Source organism: Corvus brachyrhynchos, unplaced genomic scaffold, assembly GCF_000691975.1.
Source record: "Corvus brachyrhynchos isolate BGI_N302 unplaced genomic scaffold, ASM69197v1 scaffold26, whole genome shotgun sequence".
In the NCBI taxonomy this organism is placed as follows: domain Eukaryota; kingdom Metazoa; phylum Chordata; class Aves; order Passeriformes; family Corvidae; genus Corvus; species Corvus brachyrhynchos.
This window is the reverse complement of record NW_008239324.1, coordinates 396662-420960: the sequence shown is the minus strand read 5'-3', so window position 1 is coordinate 420960 and position 24299 is coordinate 396662. Positions and strand designations below refer to the sequence as shown.

The window sequence follows — 24299 nt, the reverse complement described above, 5'->3', positions numbered from 1 at the left end:
TGCTTTATGCTTCCGCCACATCCCCGCTCGCCGGCACCCCCCGGGAGCGCCGCTCGCCCTGCCCGGTGACACCGGCTCTCTCCCGGCCATCTGGGAGCGGCTCTGCTCCCCCGAGAGGGCTGCAGGGGAGACAGGCGGCTTTGCAGATGTTGTTTAGTCTGTCCAAAGGAGGGGTCGGAGTTTTGGGGCTTCCCAGAAGGAAGTGATGAGCACGATGGGGGGAGAGAGGAGATGCTGGAGGCGCTGGGGGGTGGTGGAGGGGAATTACCTGGGGGTGAGCAAACCCTCCATGTGATTTGTCCCATATCACGATTAGAAAACACATTTTTGGCACAACTTTCTCACTGCTCTTATTTGTAGTGGGTTTGGTGGTTTTACGGACGGGGGAGAAGATTAAAAGGAAAAGTCCGAGCTGAAGCTGCAGTGGAAAAGCCACTTTAAGCCCTGAGCAGTTTTATCATAAACTCGCGGAATGGTTTGGGTTGGAAGGGATCTTAAAGCTCATCTTGTTCCAGCTCCCTGCCATGGGCTCCAACACCTTCCACCAGCCCAGGTTGGTGTTTACCCTGCAGTTAAGCTGAGGGTTGATTATTTTCTTTACTACTCTATCAGAAAATCCACTGGCTTATTATGGCGTGTGTTCAGCCCTGAAGTCCCAGCCACATCGGTTCTTTAGCAAAAGACTGAAATTATTGTGTTGTGAGGCTTAATCTTCCTAAAGTCGTTATTTAGCACAGCGGTCTTAAATCACAAAACACAGATTTCGTGTTTAGAACTCTTAATTGCTAAACCCAATTAACTGCTAAACCCTTTTAACTGCTACAGGAGAGTTCGGGTTGTTTTTTCTCTCTCTAGGTTAAGAGAAAAAAAATTGATTTATTTCTGCTTGGCAACTCTGCTGCGTGAAATGTTTTGCACACAGGTTACAAACTGGTGATTCCTGGTGCGATTCACCTGGAAGAGGCTCTGCCCTGGAGGAAGAGCCACCAAACCTGGCTTCATGCAGCAGGTTCCTGGTTTACATCCAAAGCTGTCTGAGGCCATTTCCAACGCAGCAGGAAGGAAGAGCTTTCAGGAGCATCTTCAACTGTTCCTCCAAGAGCCAAAGTGTTCTGAGTCCACTAAAAGAGCTCAGGGCTGTTCATTACTAACCCTTGGGTGCTCCAGATCAGATCCTAAAAGCTCCTAAAAACACCATTCCCCACTGAAAGCTCTTTCACTCCATTCTGACCTGGATTTATTATCAGGAGACAGATTTTTTCCCCCTTTCTTTCTCCCCAAGCCATTTATTTCATCCAATAAGTCCATCCATCACAGCGAGCTGGAACCGACCTAGGATCCAAGGATATTCTTAGCTATGCAGCATGTCAGGAAACGGGCAGCAGCCCCGTGTGATGCAAATATTTGGACGAGTGAGAGGTAGGAAGGATTGTCCAAATGTTTACTGAAGGCTGTTGATAGCCACAGGATTTATAACTGGTGGATAATGTCTGCCCCCACACAGCTCCTCCAGCAGGTGCATCCAGTTTCCACATGACACGTGGGATGTGTGTGCTCTGGGAGAGGGGATGCAGGACAGAGCCAGTTCCCCAGGTTTCAGCTCCCTTTTCCCAGCTGCTTCACTGGTTTGGAGCCCGTGGAGCAGCAAGACGGGAGCCCAGGATCCACTCCAAGGATTCGTGCCCCTGAGAACGATTCCAGTCATTGCTAACATGGAAAAAGAAAACACAACCAGTTGGAATTTCTTAAGTGAAACCAATGCTCGGAACTGTTCAGGCCCATCAAAATATTCCCTGTCACTCTCCTGCAGCAGAGGAAATTCATGACATTGTTCTGCTTATTGTTCTTGGCATTTCGCTTCCTCACTTCCAGCCCCAGGATTTGAGCTCTTCAGTCTCGCAGCGAGCCTGAACTGCTGCTGGGGGCACAGCAGAAGTGCTGGCAGAGCAGTTTGAGCCATTGCTGGTGCTCAAACAGCTCCAGCTTTTCAGAGCCCACTGGAAATGTCCCGTAGCTGCTGCCAGGTGGCCTCTTCCAGCCAAAAGAGGAGGGTACATCCAATAAAAACCAGGCTGACGGACTAGAAATGGGAATATAGTCAAGGGAAGGCCCTGCTGCCTTGATACCCCCTCCTGCAGCCTACTCAGGAGGTCTCTGCATGATCCAGAGGGATCTCAGAGGGCTCCAGCCCAAATTTCTGCTCAAGGCAGGTCCATCAGCAGCTCTAGACAGGGTCAGCCATGGCTTTGTTCAGCTGAGCCTTGCAAACCTCCAAGGACAGGGTCTAACAACCAGGACTATGGACAGCCCAGGCAGCAGAGGAGCTGTCTGCAGCCTCGTGTCCATCCAGCCAGGTTGGGAGGCTGTGCTAGCAGAGCAGGAGCTGTTTTGGCTGTAATTCCCTCCACCATGTAATTGAGGAACAATATCCCATGAAACAGGAGAGATCAGCATGGAGCTGAGTCACTCAGCTCTGGTCACCTCCTTCCCCTGCACTATTTTGCAAGTTCTGCTGGTGCTGGGAACATGAACTCATGGATTTAACGTGCTGCAGACACCCAGACAGCTTTTCTTAGCAGCAAACAGCAACTGCATCAGCTGCAGAAAAGCCTTTAATTCATCACAGCCCCGCAGGAGCAGAATTTCCCGACTGCTCCGATGGGGAATACAATGGCCCTATTGTTTTTCCAAGGGGAGATTCCTTCATTTCAGGCTGTTGCATAAATTGTGTGTTTTCTATTTGTTACCTGACTCATTGCAGTGACCTCTCTGAGATGGGATAGAGATCATTGGAAGTGATGAAAGAAACTCTTTCAGGCTGAGGACCAGATTTATCAGAGAGAGACCTCTTCTGCTTTGGTTCATAAATTGGGAGGAGAACTTGGTGTTCTTCTGGGGGGAAGAAGTTGCGTAATAAAATATATGGGAACAAAAGGAGTAAAAGGTCAAATTCCAAAGTCATCTGTTGTGCTCCGTGAAATGTTTGTATGCATTAAAAGAATTCAATCCTGTGTTTGATGTCACATTCTCAGGGTGACCTCAAATGTGAAGTCCTAACTCAGACTGATCTGGACTCCTCTTGCCTTGTACATATTTTGCAACAGTTCCCAGTGTTGGCAACGCTTGGTAACATCCCAAAAATGCTGGAAATGCTTTCCCAGGCAAGGATCTGGAGCCATCCAAATGGGATGCAGGGAAGAACCAGTCCCACCTGGTAAAGTGGCTGGCTGGTGGCTGGGACCAGCACTGCAGGTGTGGGAAGATCTGAAGGTTTCATGGTGGCCATGCATCGATATCTTCAGGTCTCCTCAGCTGTGAGCCTCGGGGTTATGTTTGGGATCCAGTGGGGATGTGCATGGGACTGGAAGAGTTTTCCTGCAGGTTTTTCTCCATGGATGCTGGCCAGAGGGATTGCACGTGGATGTGTCTGGCTCTGCCCTTTCCCAGTGTGTGCAGCGTGGTGGAAATGTGAGGGATTAGGTGAAGGAAAAGGCAGGATGTGTTGGTGGGGACATACACATGATCCTCCCACCAAACTGATCCATGAAATTCCCCCTGGAGAAAGGATTTAACTCTGTGTTATCTTTCCATATGCTGGACCTCTGGGTTGGGAATTTATTCTCTCTTTTCCAGCCAGGTGAGGGAGATCAATCATTTTTTTTCAGCTCTGACCCCAGCAAGCCCTGACCTTTAAGCATCTCACATGAGTTTTTCTCGTCGGGAAAAGCTGCTGCTCTATGTCCCACCTTTGCTACTGAAATCCAACCAGGAGAAGATTGCAAACCCAGGAGGATTTGGGCCGGGGTTAAGCAAACCAGGAATAAATGAGCTCAGCACATCCTGGTGCATCCCAGTGCATTTGGGCTTGTGGTCCAGCCCAACCTGGTGCTTTTAGCTGTGCAAAATTCGAGTTTTTTTCCAAGGCAAACCATTACTGACAGATTGAAAGGCGTTTATCCTGCAGGATTTTCCCTTCCTCATCTGCCAGGGAACATGCAGGACTCAGCTCCTCTTCCTTGGAGTAAATCACAGTGGGGCTGCCTTATCTCAACCAGACCAGGAATGTTGCCCTGTCCAGCCCTTGGGCCACCCATCCCTGATCCCAGGAAGCAGCATCTGCTCCAGGCCCACACTGTGACCCTCCAGTGCCACATTTTTGCAAGGTCAGGAGGTTGGGTGGTAAAAGGGGAGTGGGGAATAGCAGGGAGAGATTCAAGGCTGACTCTGCACGGAGACTCCAGGGGGATGTTTACACTGGCCATGGAGTGGAGACTTGAGCCTCTTCCCTTGTCCAGATTTGGTGGGAATCTGCATCTGGACACAGCTCCAGCTTCCAAGTGTCCTGGAGGAGGGTGGCTTTGCACCTTTTTCCTTAGTTGATTTAATGGGTCCAGGTAGATCAAGGAAGGGTGGGATGTGGCAGCCAGCCCTGTGAGGCATCATCGTACCCCTGGTTCCTTCCTAGGACAACAAGGCTGCTTTTAGCTCATGATGCAGCCAGAGGGAAGGATAAATAAGCAGGAAAGTCAGGAGGCAGTGGGGCAGATGGGAGAAAGGGAGAGACAGCTTTGTCACATGGAAGCAAATGCGTGGAGAAACAGCTCTGTGTATTTCCCTCATCCATCCCAGAACAGTTCATGTCGTGTTGAGGTGATTCAGCACCTGCCAGCTCGTCAGCAGAAAGGGTGACAGAAAGGACAGCAGTGGACAGCGAGGGGCCGCTCTGCACACGTGGAGGAACCATTCCCCCCCCCGTGTGGAAATGGTGTTCTTTGGGATCAGGACAAAAAGTGATTCCATGTGAAGTTTCTCTGTGAAATCTCTGTTGAGTTTGGCTGGATGAGCCAAGTAGGTGTCTTCATCCAAGAAATAGCTGTGCAAGGGGTCACTGAGTGTGATCTGACCATCAGGACCAGGGAGAGACCGTGTAGGACACCATTCCCAAGCAAGAGAATGAAAAGGGGGAAAAGGGAATGCTCCAAGAAAAATTCTTTTTCTCAAGTTGCTAAACAGAAATCAGGTTACTATTTCTTTTTGCCTATAAATCCCTCTTGAATGCAGGGGAAAACGTAATTTCCTTTTCTCTGAGGGCTGGTATCAAGAAAGGATCTGATCCACTGCCCAGTGAAGTAAGAATTCAGGGTCCAAAATCTAGGGGTGCATGGTAAATTCTTCCTTAACAACTCATTAGAGTAAGTTACTCCCACTCCTTCTGAGCCTTTTGAGTGGCTCATTTTCAGAAGTGAAGCCCAGGAAATCACTCTTGCCCAGCACCCAGCCCAGCTGCCCCTCCCTGCCATCCTGTCCCTGTCCCACTTGAGCCACCCACGGCAGCATCCCTGGATTCCATCCCCATTTCAGCCCTCGCTTTGCTCCATGGCAGAGCACAAGAGTCTCCCTCCCTCCTTCCCTCCCTCCCTCTCTCCCGTGCAGCTGCTCAGCTCTGCGAGGGAAAGGCTCCCAGATGTGCCGGGGAGGGAGCGGGCAGAGCCCTGAATTCCTCTCCGTGCCGTGTGGACTCTTTGTATATTTTGTTTGAAGGAGAAAATATGTGGAGTCCTTGGAGGAAGGCCGGGGACCAGGCACGGCCCTGGGAGCGCACGCACCGCGGGGCTACGAGGTCCCGCACGTCCCCTGCCCTGGGCTGGCCTTGGCCCGCAGGATGGGCCGGCGGCTGCCGGGCAGCTCCGGGCAGCTGAAACCCATCAGCATCACCCAACAGGTCCCCAAAGCCTCTCCTGGAGATGGCTCAAGGTGATCAGACCCTTTGAGAAAACGCGGTTCGGCTCAAAAGCCAGCAACACCTAAACACCCAAGGTTGGAATTTTCGGTATTTTTGGCCCACGGGTGATGTGCTGTATCAGATCAATAAATATTCGCACGCTCCGGAGCGTTTTGTGGGGTTGGTTTCACTGCGTTTTAAGTGGATTTAGCTGTGGCACTTGGTAGCTACTCGATTATTGCGTGAGACAATACGTTTATGAAGTGTTTGCCTTCATTTAGTTAATCACTTCATTGATGTGTAAGACCAAAACGGCATGAAACTAATTGTTCCCATGGAAACAGGAACCCAGAGAATGATTTCATATCACAGCTTGGCAGCAGAAAAAGAAGAAACTTCTGTGATTGTTCCCATTAACCCAGTGCAGGGGATTCATGCTCAATCTCTGCCTCGCTCTTCTCCGCTTCTGCTGTGAATTAGGGGACCAAAAGTCAGCACAGAACCACATAAAAAGCCCCGAAACAAGCTGTGCTTTACGGAGCATTTGTAGTTCTGCCACCAAAACCATTTCCCTTCTGCTTTACAGGTTTCTGGCCAGCAGCACCGAGGACTGTCACGGCCAACCCTTGGTTTGGAGGTGTTTGCACAGGGGTTTAACCGTGTGTCTGCAGGGGGAGCGGGGACATCGCTGGGACTGGAGACAGGACCACCCTCACCTCGAGGGTGAGTGCTTAGAAAGTGCAGGCAAAACCAAATCCGAAGCAAAAAATTGGGGAAAGTGAGAGAGGAGCCATGCAAGGTGGTCTGGTGTGCAGGAAATATCCTGAACCTCTTGACTGAGGTTTTCCCTCTCCTCCTGTAGGATGTGCTGATGGCTGGGGCATCCCGAGGGGTTTGTTGCTGTAGAAGATCCCTGTTATCTCTGGAACAGAGACACTCACATCTTCCAGTTCTTCATAGTCCCCATCAAACTGAGAAACCCCCATCCCAGTGAGGAGCTGCAGCCCCTACCAAGGTACTTTATGGTCATGGACTATCCCTTGTAAGACCAGTTTTAGGAAGCCCGATGGCTCTGCAATGCACCCGTGTGGAGGTGGGAGCCTCCCATGGCCTCTCCGTGCCCAGATTGAATCATCTCCACCATTTTCCCATTTTTAGGCTTTGCCCAGCCCCATCAAGCCCAGCAGGAAAAAGGAACCAACAGCACAAAAACCATCCTAGTTACCGGGCCAATGGCCACCCAACCCCACAGCTCCTCTGGAGGGACCAGAAGACATGGACCTGCTCCATCCCAGCCCAGAGCGGGTTTCTCACTGCGCTAATTACTGCTAATTGAGCCACTTGACTATCTGGGAGCCTTGCCCTGGCCAGGCTGATAGAGTATCAGGGAGATAAAGAGCACTCAGCACAGGTAAAGGGGAAGTGTTGGCAGACCTGTGGTGGGACCTTCTGGAGGGGTTATCTCTCCTTCCCAGAGCCCAGGGCACCAAATTCCTGAGGGAGACACTGTGATCCTAAGGATCTGTGGAGAGCCTAAGCTTTTTAGGAGGTGCTCTGTGGGATTTTGGTGACTCAGGAGCTCAGCAAAGCAAGCTGGCATTCGTTTCAGAGTAACTCTTTTAAATTTCCTTAACATGCGTTTAATTCCTTTGGCTGGCTTTTGCTGTTGTTATTTTAACACCATGGAAATGAAACTTTAAACATTTTTTTCCCTTTTTTCCTTCCCTACAGAGAAATAATTTTTTTTCTTTTAACAAACGCTGTGTCTCTCAGAACTGTTGTTGTTTTTCACCGCCTCCACTGACCTACACAGAGTAATTCAGCTCCTACACCCTCCTGAACACCAGGTAGGACTTACTAACACCTACTTACCAAAGTGGAAACTTGGATGGGGTGACACTGTTGTTCTGCAGTATTTCTTTTTAATTACTTGGGATTGTAAATAGGAAATCAAAATTACTGGATATTTTCAGCCAACTCTGAGAAAAATCCTGTGTGTGGCTGCAGCTCCTGGCTGGGGGTGCAGCCACACATCACACCCGGCAGGTGAAGCTCACGGGGTCACAATCCTTCCCTGCCCACAGCAGTGCCTGTGTTTTGTCTCAGAGATGTAAAAACTAAGAAAGCATCACCACCTCACTCATGGATGAGCCAACAGAGCTTACCCACGGCTATCAAATCAACGAGAGGGCAACCACAGACCTGAGAAGCTGCTGGGTCCTCTAATCCAAAGTTTGGGATGTTTTCCATGTCAAGTATCCCCATTTTCTTGCTCGAGGTACCTCAATCATCTGCTTCTCCTTTTGCCCCCATGCACTTTCAGTTTGGTTTAAGTTCCCAAAGTTTCTCAGCTTGTTACAAACAACTCATAGCAAAGACTGTGGCCAGCTCTCTCTTTGATAATTCCTTCCCCCCATTTGTTTATCTCAAGTCCCGAGCTTTGTTCCAGGCCCAAAACCAAAAGCCTTTCTACCCCGTTCTCCTCTTGACTTGTTGCAGATGTAACGAAATAAATCTTTAGAAAGAACAAACCTTCACTTCCTCTCTCCCGTCTGATTCGGTCACAAACCCCAGGAAAGAAAAATAAATCACAACCTGAGCTCGCCCGGTCTCGAAGGATTCCACGTCTGATCCTGAGAGCCACCATCCAAACTGGATGTGTCCATCCCTCTGAGAAATCAGAGAACACAGGGACCAAAAAGCATCTGATAACCATGAAATCCTTATTTTGAGCATGGCCAAAGTCAAGGACTGACAAAAAACTTGTGATCAGCCCAAATTAAGGTTGATGTGGTGGTTGGTGAGCACGACCAAGCTGGCGGTGCCTTCCTAGAGCGTGTCCTTGGTACTGAAGGGTGATGTGTCCCTGGCTTTTCTCACAGCCCCTCCTGTGGCTCTGCCCCTCTTCTCTTTCCCCTGCCACCCCCCACCCCAAGGAATTTGAAATCACCACCAGAAAAATCATCTGCAGGATGTGTTTGGTCGTCTAAATTGGCCACAAGGCAAAGAGGTGGAAATTTCCTCCAAACAGTTTGTCCTTCTCCTGAGAGGTGTTTCCATGTGAAAGCTCTGTTGGTCTTCCATGAACCGAGCTCAAACTCTCTCTAAACACAGCACAGTCATGGGGTCTGACCAAATCACCGATGTGCTGGAGATTCCATGGATGTTCTCCTGTCCTGCCCCAGCTCTGGCACGAGACACATCAGCCCAAGGCCCTTTCCAGAGCCCACTCCACTTTGCAGCAGCCTGGACTGGGGATGGATATCTGGGCATGGCCTCCCCTCCACAGGGAGTGCAAGGAAGTGGAGAATAACTCCTTAAAAATGGGGCTGTCTATGTTTGCCTAACAAGGTCTTCACCTGGGTCTAAGTTAAAGCCAGTCTCAGCTTTAAGCTGGGAAATACTAGAACTGTATTAAAGGGAGATTGGATTTACCTGGTGCCATCTGCCCGGTGGGTTTTGTTCTTCCGAGGGTGCCTGGGGGAAGATGTACAGAACCATGAACAGTTGTCAGAAGACTTTTGGGTTATGCCCCTAGTCCCGACTTTCACCGATGAACCGAGGGTTTTCTCTTTTTGTGTGTTTTGTTTTAAGTTTAAACAAGAGGTCTTTGCACACTCGACACAATCCGTCCTCTTAGCACTGAAGAAAGTGTAATTAGACACTTGGAGAACTGGAAGAAATTAACTCCGACCACAGCCCGTCACTCAGACTATTACTTAATAATATTTCCCAAATGTGCAAAGTACTTAGTTTTAGAATAACAGGAAAGAAGTGTAACTTCTCACCCAGAGCAAAGGCTTGGCCTTGGGAAGCGTGCGTGAAAACCTCACAAGCCAGGAGATGTTTTGCCACCTCCCATCACCTGAGGGCTACCAGGCGATGTGAAGGATGTGATTCATGGTCCCCAGTCCCACGGCATTGAAGGGCTGGAACGGAGTCAAGGGGAGTGACCAGCCCGAGGTGCTCGGAGCCGTGTGCGAGAAGATCGCCTTCAGCTTCCAACACGCCACGGAAACCGCGGAGAAATTGCTGTTTTCCTTCTTCTCCAGCACCGGGCCGAGCCCTTGCCTCACCCCACGCTACAGAAGCCTGGCTAGAAAGAGATTATTGTGATTCCTGCCCGTTTCTTTCCTCATGACAAAAGGCCCCATTCATCTGGGTTAATTTTGAGGGGAGAGCAAGGGGTATCGGTAGCATGAACTGGATCTGAGTGTCTCGACCACATTTGAGCAAGCCCTGCTCGTTGGCCAGTCCAAGCCAGGGAAACAGATATCATTCATTTGGAGCTTTGGAGGGGAGCTCCCTCCAAAGATACTTCTGATTTTAAACAGAAGTATCTTTGCTGGCCGTGGCAAGTTTAAAAAGTCCTGACGAAGCAGGGCAGGGCCATTTTCCCAGCAAAAAACAAGAGGCCATTCAAAAAGTGGGGGGAAAAAGTTGTTCTCGTGTGTTTCTGCTTCAGGAATCAACACACCCACCTTCACCTACCTCAATTACCCCACAAATATTCAATAAGGCCATGTCCAGAACAATGAACCTCTTGCTTTGTTGCAAAACACTGGAAAAAATGGATTTTTAAAAATAAAAACATCCATGATGCCTTAAATGCTTAAGTTGTAGAGGAGCACAACTCCCAGGACTTCCCTGTGTGTGTGTGGGAAGAGCTACAATGTAATTGCTTTCAGCAGAATATCACTGCAGTCTGTAATTAAAATATGTGAAATTGCCAGTTTCAAAATATTTAAGTGATTTTGTCTGTATTTGGGTGATTGTGTCTCTCTGAGCAGCTCGTTTAAAATGATATTTCTATTTTCAGCACATAAAATGGGTCCTGGGTAAAAGAGAAGGATAATTTTGTTGTCTTCTTCTTTGTCTGAGAAAGCACCTGGGGAAGGCTGGAGACACAGAGCTCAGACTTTGAGTATTCCAGGCCTGGGGAAATCCTTGGTGAAAGCTGAAGTGACATTCCAGAGATGGAGTGGAAGGTGTCGAGCAGGAAAATTAAACCAAAAAAAAAAATTAAAAAAAATCTCCACCAGAAAAATCTGGCACCTCCTAAATCACAGTGACAAATTCAGCAGGGTGTTTACTCCGAGGAGTAAAAATAAATGGCCTGAGACTGACTGTGCCCACATGGCACTTGCCAGGGCACGGGGACGTCCTGTGGCGTCGGGGACACAACACCAGGGGACAAGTGCCAGGGGCAAGCAGTGCCCCAGCCTCAGGGAGTGGAAGCAGCAGGGGGAAAAGGGATGTGTCCCTTGTGTCCCCCTTCCCACCCTCAGGCATCATCTGTGAGGGTGGCTTTTGAGGCCACCACGGATGAGTCCAGCAGGGACCATGGACAAGTGACCAAGGTGGCTTTAGAGTGTCCTGAAGCTTTGATAATTCATGTCCTGAAGGCCCAGAGCTGGGAGACCAGACTGTGATCCATCCCTGGTCCTCTCCCACCACACCTTCCCTGAACCTCAGGGAAGTGAAGGGACCTCAGCTGCATCTTCACCAGGAAAAAAAGCAGGTGAATATCCCGACTCCAACTTAAGGAGAATAATTCAGAGCATGTCTGCCCTTAGCACATCGCCCACAAAGTGTCCCAGGCCACCACGGGTGGGAGGTGACTTTTCCTCATCCCTTTCCATCATTTCTGGTGTTTCTCCAAGGTCAATTCTGTCTTTAGGAAGAGGTCCTTGCCCCGGGAGCTGGATGGCTCCTTACAGTGGCACAGCCAGAGGGCATGGACAGTTTTGGTGGGGTTAATCTCCCCAGAAATTCTGTCACTCCCAGCTTCCCTGGAAGACGGAGTGAGTCCCACTCTTTTCTCCAAAGTGAGGGATCTTTGCCCAGGAGCTGGTAAATTTTTGATGAAAATAAGTAATACAAGAAGGCAAAGATGATAATGTTGCTGTTGGAGCTGTAACGAGACACAAATGCTATTTTGATGGTTTTCTCTGAAAGAAATACACGAAGCCCAAGCAATTTAATTAAAGATCTCCCAGGCTTTGCAATCAGCACTGCTACAGATGAAGGGAAATCGACTTTTATGTGGCGAAACTGGAGAGACTTTCCCATTAAAATAAAAAGAAAGATGAGGAAAAAAAAGCATTTTAAGGAATTTTTTTTTTCTTTGCAAGGACATGAAGGATCTACATTGTCTGAGTGAGAGAAAAACTGTGATTAGCTCAGATAAAACACGGGATTTGGGGGCTTTTTATGTCTTATGAATACATGCATGACATTACACTTGTCTGCTTAACACTGAGCACATCTCCAAGGAGTCCTTTGGCAAAGGCATTTGGGAAGAAGAAAAGGGAGAAACTCCTGGGCAAATAAAGATGCCAACAGGTAGAAACAGGCATTCACCTATTTAGATTCTGAAGCGCCTTCTGAGCTATTCCAGAGCAAATACCCAAAGCCCAGGATGCAGCTTTTGAGGCTGCTGAGGTCTTTAAACTGAAGAGTTAGGATAGGTCTCTCAGCAAAAATGTTTTTAGTCTTGGCAAGGAAGCTCAGAGAAAGTGAGGATTTTTGACCTGAGTGTTCAGGGGGCTCTGACCACCTGGGACTGATCTGCCTGGAGGAGCAGGAAACGCTGTGAGGCTCGAGTTGATGGAAATAGCTCCTGTTTCCTCTGCATCCCATCCCCAGCGAGGCTGGGAGATGCACAGGATCCCACACGCATCCAGGGTTTGCTGCAGAACACCAGGGAAAAGGCGAGGGGGAAGATGAATCCCGTTTACTCTGAAGAAGCCCGTGATTAATGCAGCTTGGAGAGAGCTGTAGGAAGGGGAATTGCTTAAGAAGATGGAAGGAAGTCCATGGCTGTCCCTCGTTGATACTATATATGGTGCTTGGTCAGTTGTGCTCGAGGAGCAGCAGCCAGAATTGCATTTTTATTGTATTTCTTTTTAAAGCAGGGAAAAAAGGTCAAATAACTGCGCTGTGTTCAAAGGGCACAGTGATGGATAACACTGAGAGTGGCAGCTGCTGAATTTCCACGCCTGGGAGCATTTTTGAGGCTGCTGCAGGGGTTATGCTCCCCTGCCTTCTGCCAGGCCAGTGGCCTCTCTGTTCCCACTCCCTTGGGATTCTCCCAGCTCCAGTTTTGAACCATTGGACTGGCTTGGCAGGGAACTGGGTTGGGTTTGACGCAGGCATTCTCGGGAGCAGAGCTGGGTGTTTGTGTGGGGTCAGCAGTGAGCAGGAGATGGGAATCAGAGCATGGAAAGGGGCTTTCTCCTGTTGTTGCTGATGCCCAGTGCACAAATAACCCCAGGATAACGCCAGGGCAGTATGGACAGAGGTTGGAGGTGTTTCAGCTGACCAAAGAGGTCACTCGTAGGTGAAGAGACAACTGGTGGCCACAGGCTGGCAGAGGAACATCCTGTGCTGCACCAAGGCAATCAGCAAGAAATGAGTTCCTGCTGCCTCAGAGATACCCCAGAGGATCACAGCTCCTTCCCTGCCCCATCCCACTGCCCAGAAAGCCATAAATTCACCTTCAGCAGCAGCACCCTGCAATCTCAGTGCCCTTTCCACCTCCCCGATAGCTCAGGCTCGCTTAATGGGATCGGACCATTTAATCCCACCATGAACTGGTCACCCCAGCAGGGTGATTTCTCAGAGTTAGGGACATCTTGGTTGTCCAAACTCCTCTCCAAACCCTCATTTAGTGTCCAAAGCATCTGGGGCTGCATTTGTTGCAAATCCTGACAGGCTTTTCCCTCTCTGATCCCACCAGCACTGATAACCAGCACTGCAGAAAGCCCAGGAACATCCCCCCTTCCCTCCTCTCCCCTTTTACATCTGCTCTACATTTCCATCCCAGAAATTAGAGAACTCAGTTGTGCAGAATTACAGAGCTGGAGTATGGAACTGATTGGGTATTCAAGCTAAATAAGATGAATTTAAAGATCTCTCCAGGAAATTGAGTGGAACACCCAAACTGACATTGGGTATTAAATATTATATTTGTGCAGTTGCTCTTTCGAGCCCGTTGGCATCGAACATCTGGGAGCACGATTGAGAACACGCAGAAACTGAATACCTGCTCAAAATTATGCTCATCAGAGCTCAGAAATTAAAATATTACTGAGTACACTCTGAGCCAGTCCTTTCCTACAAGGTAGGGCTATTAAAATATGATTAGCTGAGCCATATCTGCTCTGAGAACTGTCACACACCATTACAGCTGAAAAGACCTTGATGCAACACTCTTGGCACAGCCCCCTGCTTGATCAGCAGCAAGATGCTGAAGCATGAACCTTGCAAATGCTCACCCCAGCAGGAGGGGAATTAAAAAGAATTAAAAAGAGAAGTTGGGGGCTCTTAGAGCATTGGTTGTGCAAATTCAGGTGGGTTTGGGCTCCTCTTTAAGCAAGCCGAAAGCTTGGATGTTTTGGGGTTTTTTCTGATGTGGGAAGAGCTTTGCCCTTCACTGCCTCGAGCGTGTGTTGTCTCTTCATCATCACCCAGGACAGAGCTGGGGATTTCTTCCTGCCACAGCTCCCTGCAATCACAGCTCCCTGTCCCCACAATGTTCCCATTTCCAAGAGCTCCACACACTCCATGGGTGGTCAGGATTACGTTTCCCCCTCCTTGCTGGAGAATAACATTCAAACAACCGCAGAAAACCTGCAGGGCCTGGGCTCAGGTCGGGTTAATTATGATCCTCTCCTGCTTCTGGAATCACAGTGACATATCCATATATCTGCATTTATAGCTATAAAAAAGCCTTTGCATTATGCGACCACCATCTATTTTTTTTTTTTTTCATTTTTTTTTAAAGCCTGGCTGCACTAAACCAGACACCCGAGGAAGAAGCAGCTTTGCAAAAACAAGGCAGAAACGCGGTTGGGGTTTTTTTCAGGACTGAGGCCAGGCGAGGTCCGAGGTCCCAGCCCCGGTGCCCCCACTGCGCTGCTCCCTGGCCGCCCTAATCCGTGCAGAATTCCCGCAAAAGCCGAGGCAGCGCTGCCTGTCCCGGCCCGGCGGGAGCCGCCGCTGCCTGGCTGTGTCAGGGCTTATTACTCCGTGTTTTCACACGTATCCCCAAGGTGTTGAACTCGCCCCGAAGGTTAATTAGTAATTTATTGCCCTGTCATCAGTTCGAGGCTACTAATGGCTTCAATTTAGCCCCAGGGCTTTTGGTTTTCTTTTTTTTTTTTTTTTCTTTTTTATTCTTTTTTCTTTCCTTTTTTTTTCGGTTTTTTTTTTTCCTCCTGCCTGCTTCGGAAGATCTGCGAGTTGAAGCACACGGGAAAGAGGCAAATCTACTTGGAAAAGCACCTGGAAATAAGGTCCAAAGGAATAGCTGAAGATCAGAGAATCACAGAATGGGTTGGGTTGGAAGGGACCATAAACATCTTCCCATTCCAAGCTCCTGCCGTGGGCAAGGGAATTCTTCCACAAGCAACATCCTTTTCCCCTCTCCATCTCTGGGAGCTGCAACAGTGGGATGTGCCTGGTGATTCTGGGTGCCAGGCTCCCAGTGCATCCTCTCTCACAGGAGAGAAATTGTGTGATTTTAGGGAAAAAAGGGAAGAATTAGATATCAAGAATATTTGGGGTTTCTTTCAGCCAAAAAACTGCAAGAAATCCCTTGCAACTCGCTCCAGGGAGGAATACAGCGGCAAAACCCGGACCCAGAGGGGAGCAGGGGCTGTGGGATTCCTGCATCCTGCCCATCCCTGTGCTGGGTTGAGCCAGTCCAGGCAGGAGGGTGGAAAGGTGCAGTCCTCCAAACTGCGTGAGCTGTCAGCCAGAAAGGAAAAAGGTACAGACATTTCTTTGGATTTTGATTTAAAAAGGAAAAAACCTCCAGTTTTCACCTCCACGCACGTGGATTCCCAGAGCAATATCTGCTATTCCCCTCCCCAGTTTAATTTATGGCCATTAACTTTAGGGCTAAGGACAGTTTATGGAAAAAAACACCTGCTTTCCCCTCCTCCCGGGGCAAGGGTGGAATTTTCTCTGACTCTGCATCCTAAATAAAGCTCCGTTCCAGGCCCTGATGATTCATGCCATGGCTCACACACACATGCCTTATGTTAGAGGCCCTGTCAAGATGCTCGTGCCCCTTTGGAGCTGCAGGACTTTGCACAGAGCTCATTTATCCACATCCCCAGGGGGAATCTGAGCCCTGGGCCCAGCTGCCCTGGTGGTGATGGCCACAAAATCAGATTAGTTTGGGTTGGAAAGGACCTTTAATTTCTTCTAGTCCAACCCTCCTGCAGGGATATCTTCAGCTAGATCAGGTTGCTCCCCGTTCAACCTGACCTTGAATTTTGCCAGGAATGGGACATCCACCACCTCTCTGGGCAACCTGTGCCAGTGTTTTATGAGCCTTGGTGTGGAAAACTCCTTCCATCCATGTGCCAGCCCCTTGCAGGAAGTCGGGGGGGTGCTCTGTCCACCTTAGGGTCACTGGGACCCCAGCAAAGCCCCCCAGTTCTGCTTCCAGCTTGGCTTTCTACATCCCAAACCCATGCCGTCCTTTCCATCTCTTCTCCAAACCCACCTTACACAAGCACCACGCTCAGGCCTCGTTGTGCTTTCTCAGCCCTTTGACACAGGTCCCTGGCTCTGCTTCTGTCATTATAAAAGATTGGCTTTCCGTGATGGAGCTTTCAGCCAAGGGGAAAAAGAAACGGGATTAAAAAAAAACGAGAAAAGAAGAAAAAAATAAAAAGGAAAAAGAAATCAAAACGAGACTTGTTGGCAGCAAACGGAAGATAAAACCTGGACACTCATCCAAGCTTTTGTTTGAAAACTGATAGCCAGCACTGGGTAGCTCCAGGGACCCCCCACACTGCAAACACCCCTTCCCAGAGCAGGGTGTCCCACGCAAGGCTGGACCCCCGGCATTTTTCCCCCTTTCCCACATCCCCACCACGCTCCAGCCTCAGCACCAGGGCAGGTTTGGCCCCGCTGCATTTTCTGAGTGCGAGCAGAGCAAGGTGGTGCTGGTGGGGTGGGGGGAGAAGCCTGTGACTAATCTTGTAACCTTTCCTTTCAGTGTTTAAGAGAAGCGAAGGCTGTTTACAATAAAAGCGAATGATATTTTTCATCCTTCCAAATGGAACAAGGATTCTATAAACAGAGGAACCTCAGACACAGCAAACACCTGTTGAAGGGAACCGGCTTGAGAAGACGCCCGAGGACTCTCTGTCCATCCATCAAAGCCTCCTGGTGACTCGTGGTCAAGTTCAAGTCGAAGTGCACGGCACAGATCTGCTGATGGGCGGAGGCTGGGATAAGCTGAAGCATCAGCAAATATCCTTGGGTTTTCCTTGGGAAGTTATGGAGCAGGGAAGAGCTTTCTACCTCCTGAGCTAAGGAGTTCAGGTCTGCACGTTCCTAGAGAGTTCCTCAGTTGGATTGGAGCAGTTTTTCCTGTTGTCTGGTATTGCACTTCCAAGGAGGAGCCCCAGTTTGGGAGTTACGGAATAACCTGTCAAAACTTTCCCTGTCTTCCCTATAGCCCTTGGCTCAGGTTTCAGCCCTGCACCAAAACATGTAAGCTTTGATTTCATCCAAGCTGCTGTGGCTTTGAGTTCTTCCCAAGCTAATCAAATCAAACCCAACCGTGTTCACATAATCCTGCAGGCTGGGTTTGAAATCAGGAACTCCGCCGGCTTCAGTGGTGTCTTGTGGTGGTGAATTCCTTGGATTAATCATGGATATCTTCCCACAATATAGCCTGCATCATACCCCCGGTAATTACTGACCTCAGGGATCTAAATCAGTGTCATAGCCACCTTTTATTTTGCAATTTTTTTCCACAAAGCTTGGTCAAAGCCAACCAGAATTGTGCCAGGGAGCACCTGCGAGCCACCCATGGGTTTGGAATCATGCAATATCTGGAGCGGGATTGATTCCAAAAGGATCCCACTCCCCTGAGGAGTGACTTTCCCCATGAGCCGCCAGAAGAGGAATTTCCAAGGCCATTATTCAAAACCGTGACAATTCCATCCTCATTATGGCTTCTTTTTCCCTTTTCCCACCCCTCCAAGAGCAAGGCAGGGATGTATCCTCTGTTCCAGCACGGATGTCTCAGCTTGGATAAATCAGCCCCACTGATGCCGTGCTTACACCTACTCCAGAACCTGCTCTCCTGTATTTTATATCTTGTCTTTCCCTGGCTGGGGATGAGGAAGGCTCCATCAAAGTGCAAACTACCTGTTTATCTGACATCCCATCCCAGAGGATGAGCCAGCAGCGCAGGACTCATCGGAAACACAGCTGATAAAGTGCAAAGAAAATCGTCGTCTTCCGCGCTTGTAATTCTTCCGAAAGCTTCGCTTCCAAAACATTTTTCCACCTGTTATGAGAAAGGTTGTCTTGCTCTGCCTGGCCTCTGGAAGTGTGTGCTGACAGGCTGTGTGTAATGTCATCTCACTGCTTTCAATCCTGCTCCAAGCTCGGGAATCCAGCGGGCTGGGCTGAGGATTGCTCAGTTGGAAGGGGGAGGAGGTTGTTTTATTCTCAGACTTTGTTTCGATGGGTTGGGTTTGCTCCTGCCCTAATGAACAGGTTGGCACAGGTGATTAATTATGAACAGGATTTAAAGTCAAGCTGTCCTTCAGAGCAGCAAATACCTGTGGTCACTTGGTGCCCAGTTCACCCACAGCAGCCTCTGCATTCACTTCCTTTAAGAAATGCCCAAGGTTTTGTTCCATATGCATTTTCTGTATCCTATTAAATTCATTGCTACTCACAACTTCTACGGGTTCGAAAATTACAGCAGTTAAAGGTTAGAAAATATATCATAAAATCATGGAATGGTTTGGGTTGGAAGGGATTTTAAAGCTCTTCTCATCCCACCCCCTGCCATGGGCAGAGACACCTTCCACTAGCCCAGGTTGCTCCAAATCCCGTCCATCCTGGCCTTGGACACTGCCAGGGATCCAGGGGCAGCCACAGCTGCTCTGGGCACCCTGTGCCAGGGCCTCCCCACCCTCACAGGGAAGAATTTCTTCCCAATATCCCATCTCACCCTACCCTCTGGAAGCCGTTCCTTCTTGTCCTGTCACTCCAATTCCCTATAAACAGTCTCTTTCCAGGCTCTCTCAAGGTACTGAAAGGCTGCAATTAGGACACCCCAAAACCTCTTCTCCAGGTTGAAACAATCCCAATTCAAGATACTCATCAAGTCTTGGCCACAAAAGTCTTTTCCTCAATACACACCTTTATCTCTTCTCTACCAAAACATCTCTATCCAATAAGCAAATAATGGGAATTTTGTTTCCTGGCGCCGCACATGGGACATACTTCCTGTTTCTTGGGGGTTTTTGTTGGGTTTTTTTTGGTTGCTTTATCAGTCCTTTCCTGTGAAACTCTTCATGTTGGAAAGGAGACAGTCACAGAGCTCTTAACATTTTCTCTTTATGAAGAAATGTGGCTTTTTATCCTTAAATAATTATTCATCTTGCTCCTTAATATAGACTCGATATAGCTGCTTTACAGTGTTCCAGTAACAGCCAGGCACTATCTCAGAATCGTGACTCATCTTCTTATCCCAAACTATCCATATTTCTCACAAAAACACCCAGCTGAGCACTCTTAAATATTTATGTCATCCCCAAAAGAGAGATAGGACTGGTATCAGCAGATCTGAGCCAAGGCTCACATCCAGGTTTAGAGCCCAAGTTCTCAGCTCACCCTGCATTTTTTAGAAGGGTCAAATCTGAGCCACCAGAATTTGCCTCTTGGCTTGGCTTGGAGTTGTTCATGCACAGGAGTGGAAAAGCAATCCCATCCTGTCTTGGGGTTTTCACTTGGATGAACTGAACAGAGCAATGAGGGGAATGCAGCACAGCCTTTGTAGGTTCGGTGCTCCTGTGGGGGATCCTCAAGGGACAATTGGAATGAGTGGGTGCCCTGGGGTCCAACACCTCAGGACCAGCAGGAGGGAACATGACTGGGGGTTCACCTTTGAGTTCCTAACCCGGTGTTGTAGGATTGACCCTCTGTGGATCAGTTTGGACCACATTTGATCCCACTTCCCCTGATTTTGTAACAGCTCAAGAAGTGATGACACCAGCTAAGGCGTTCCCATATAAACACGAGGACAATCAGGCAGATGAAACTTGGATCTGGATGAGGGTGCTCAGATCCAGCTTGCTGGCTTGAGCTTCCCTGTAACTCATATCCAGCTTGGGCAGCGAGAGCAGCAGAGCAGAATTCACGTGACTTTCTCCCCTTTCCCAGCCAGTCCATGGATTCCTCGCTGTCCCAGGAAACAACCATCATTTCTAACACTCCGTGCTCTCTCTATTTCCAAACTCACTCCCTCCAGGTCACCTTTTGGCTGCTTCTTCTCCACTTCCCGAGTCCAGCATTATCTCTGCCGATTGTTTCCAACTATAACACACATCAAAACTTCTTCCAAGCTACTTTGTCCTCCAGCCAGTACCTTTTAAAGCTGACAGGAGATGAGTGTGACTTGTACCTCACAAGGCTGGCTTCCCGCTCGAGGCATGTGGGCACAACACAGGAGTGCCAGAGAATTATATATAACACAGAACTGGACAAATGCAAAGACAGATTTAAATAAACCACAGTTCCACATGTGTCAATACGCTCAGGTTGATTGCTGGGCTGTTAGAAATCCAAGCTGGATGTACAGACTGAAGAAACAGCAACAATCACAGTCCAGAATAAGATAACATCTCCCCAAACTGCCTCTTACAGATTCCTGCTCGGTAGGTTGTTTTTTCGGTTCCGTGTCTTTCCCGGTTTTCATGGGCTGAGCACAGAACCAGGCTCTGTAACCCGAACTCAAGCACTCACAGCAGAGGATCTGCCCTTGCCCAGATGGTCCCACCAGAAGCTGTGCACAAGCCCAAGGCTGGGCCAGCTCCAGACAAGCGGTGACAGCTGTTTTGTTCATGCCAACGCCACCACAACCTCATGGCTCTGTCTCGCTGCCTCCACCTTCCTCCTCCAACTCCTCCTCCCAGCACAACAGCAGCAAGAGCCCAGCTTGGCTCTGGTTCCTGAGCCTTTGGACCACAACACTCTGCTTTGCCTGAGCTGATGTTAGATCTTGAACTGCTTTTCCACAATCCCACTCCCACCAAGGCCGCTGTGTCAGGTCCTCAGTGGCTGCACTTCCCACTGAAGCCACCAAAGCCAACGGAGCTGGGCTGAAACTCATCACCTGACTCACTTGGCTCTGAACCTTCGATTGTGGATTTCAAGGAGAAGAAACTCCAGCACTCCATGACTTTTTCCTGACCCCAGAAGAGCTGAAGTAATAAAATGTTCTCTGGTCATGTCCAAATCCCACAGGAGCCCTCAGTGCAACGGGCCACAAGCGTGCGCAAGGTACAGACCCAGCACTTGGAGACCACAGCCACGACCCGATGGCTGAGAATGTTAATTGTTCTCCATCGCCCCCAGCGATTTTAACATTTCATAATTCCTCCCCTGGCTGACAGCTGGATTCTTCCTTAATTACAAACCCGTTGGAGTTGAAAAATCAGATATTTCCTGGAATTTAAACAACCAATTTTCCACCCGTCAGCATCCAACAACACAATCCTACAGTTTCATTCTGAGCAGGCTGGAAAAAAGTCATCAGAGCATGCTGAATAAAGGGGGGAAAAGGGATTTTGATGACTTCAGACATTCAAATGCAGCATTCCTGGATCTTCGGATTCCATTGTAAGGTGAAAATAGCATTGACAAAACCACAATTCCATGTTTTTAAAAGGCAGCACGTGGTTAAATACTGTGGATGGATCTTTTAAACACAGCGCTGGCATCTGACGACGCAATTATTCCTCTCTGTCTTAGGGAATGCATCTTCGTTCAGAATTAATGCAGAATAAATATTGATTTCTTTTCCCCCTCATCGGTTACCACTGGATTTTTTCATTTTCTCTCTGCAGCAAATTGTTGAGACAGTAAGGAAAAGCTGCAAACTCCCAATTCTCAACCTGTTCAAAAGACAAAAGGAAAAGCCCTCGGACAGCTGCTGGCCTCCAGGAAACTCCAGGAATGGAGACCCACGACGCTGCATCCTAATTACATCCTTGGGGAACAGCAAAGAGCCCCAAACACTCATCCAGCAGAGGCAGGAACAGCAACACCACTTGACAGGACATCTCAGCTGCTTCTTTCTCTTCCAGAACCGACAGTTTCAGCCATGTGGGCTTTTTTTAAATTTATTTTTTATCAGTCTCTATCTCTTGTGGTCATGGGAAAGAAATAACCCTTCATCTGTAACTGATTAAAGAGGTTGGTGCTCGAGTTTGCAAGGAGCCTGAAATGAGAGCTGGTAGAGATTTGAAGAGCCTTGCTTGTTCCTGTGAACTGTGTGCTGTGACCTCCTGGAGGGATGTCACTGGACGGAGTCTTTGCCTTAACTGAGAAGAGACAACTGCAAATGGAAAATAAAAAAATACCAAAAAAGCATCACAAACCCAAAATGACCTTTGAAGCTGAGACTACACAAAAAAGCTGCCCCAGCTTGGAAACCTTGAAAGTCACTGAGTCTGGGGCAGCTGTGTAATGAGGACTTTCCAGAGGAAGCAATTTTATTAGGGAAAGCAATCATGGAACTTGGAGTGCTCTTTGAGCAATGGAACTCGAAGAAAGAATGTGTTTTGCATTGGTTTGGGTTTGTCCTTCCCTTGGGAGCAGCTGGGTTTTCCCCATATTATCCCATTCTCATGGTTTCATCTATTTCAGCATCACCTCTGTTTTCCTGGTTTTTCCTGTGGGAGGAGGGCTCCATGAAGAGCTCCTTTATCCTCCTGTGAGACACAAACTCTCCCCACCTCTGAGTGTGGTGCTGCACCTTGCTCAAGGCACTCAGGGGAGAGGATTGAGGAGCCAGCAGGGATTTGCACTTGTGGGGACACTGAGTCGAGCCCAGTTTAAAACCTCTCAGCTCAGAGCATCTGCAAAGCTGAGCCTGAGGGGATGATGCAATTGGCACCACGGAGATTTCCCCAGCCTCAGCTCATTTAAAGCAGGTGAGAAGCTGTGGAAAATGCTCTGGAAACAACACAGCCCATCATGGGAGATGATTTGTCCCTGGACAGCCGAAGGAAGGGTTGCCAAAGGCATTTAAAAAGCTCCTTTTGCCTTCAGCAGGGAGAAGGAGGAACACCTGTTTCAAGGAATGGGAGCAATCCTGGAGAGCACGTGCGGAGGGTTTTTTAAATGGACTTGTCCAGCAACTTAAATGGAAATGTTGTTCCTAAAGTTTATTGGGAGATTTGAGTATATTTAACCCAGAAACCCACAGCAAAAAAATGTGGGATGGAAGCCCCGAGGGTGACTAGAAAGAACAAATCCCACATCGATCACTACAGTTGGGGGGAAATCTTTAGGGGAGGGGCTGTTTGACCCATTTTCACTCTTTCTGCCAGCATTTAGCTGGATGCAGCTCACCAGAGAATTTATTTCATCCTGTTAAAGTCTATTTAGTGGGAGTAGCACAGCCTGTGGAGGAAAATCAACGATGCCAAGGTAAATCCTCCCCCAGTTATTAGTGCTGGGAAGGGGTGGGAAGATCTTTAATAATAAGGGAGGCTGAGGAGAGATGTCTGTTTTTCATAATTGCACAGTGCTCCCAAGACAGCTGTTCAGCCATCTTGAAAATCAATGTTTTGATGCCCTCTGAACCTTCTTTTCCTGTTGAGTGTCTCTCCTACAGGTTGCTCCCCAGGATGAAAACAATAAAAGCAAATATATAACAGTAAAGGCCTGAGGTTAATGTCTTTAACAAGATAATGTTACTTAAGGGAACTGTAAACCAAATCATTCCTAAATTCCATTTGTTCTTTGCAATCTAGGATATATTATGAAACCATATGTGTGCCTATGGATTTTTCGCAGGAACACAACTGCATTTTCACATTGTGTGTTCCAATATTCCAGTATCACGTGGTTTGCTGAGAATTATTATTATTCTAACTATTAAGGCTTTTATTAATATCTTGCTGTTGCAGCTGTGCCATAAGGAATCACAGCCTAACCTGGCTGGCTGTGGTTTAAGTGTGCAAGATCTAAACAAATTTGCACCAGGTCATTTTACCAAGAGTTTCTTTCTATGGATTGAGTATCACAAGGGAATTCAGTCCAACCAACTGGCACATGCCGTTATTATTTTTAAATTTTCACCAGTGAAGAGCTTGCAAAAATTGCCTCAAGCTGCCTTCCTTGTGTGTTTGGGATCTTAAGAAAAGCAAGCAGGAAAGGGTAAATAATCTTCTGAGCACATGTGCTGGGTTTTACAACCACTGGAAACTTCACTCAAGACATGCTCAGGTAACTCTGTCCAGAAATTCCTTTTGCAGAATTCTCAGACATTCCCTGCAATTCAATTAGCTGTGAGCAAATTTGATATGAAACGAGACTCTGACCCTACAAGTGTGTTTTTTGCCTTGATTTTCATGGAAATGGGAGCCACAAAGAAGTGCAGAGTAAAGGAATGAGTCGAGTTTATTTAACTTTCTATTATCTGCAATGCTATAAAACCTGGAAATGAAATAGAAACAGAATCTTACCAAAACATTTTGGAAGTTGTCCAGAAAAAATCAAAGGACACTTGTTCCTGCTG

The 24299-nt window shown here is 48.3% G+C and overlaps 1 long non-coding RNA gene across 1 annotated transcript; it reads left to right on the top strand.

The window, feature by feature from the left end:
• Positions 1–6167: 6167 nt before the first annotated feature.
• LOC108448310 lies at positions 6168–10571 on the top strand. Its single transcript, XR_001864155.1, has 3 exons — positions 6168–6445; positions 6585–6737; positions 6881–10571. It is a non-coding gene; the product is annotated as an uncharacterized LOC108448310 (long non-coding RNA).
• Positions 10572–24299: the final 13728 nt, after the last annotated feature.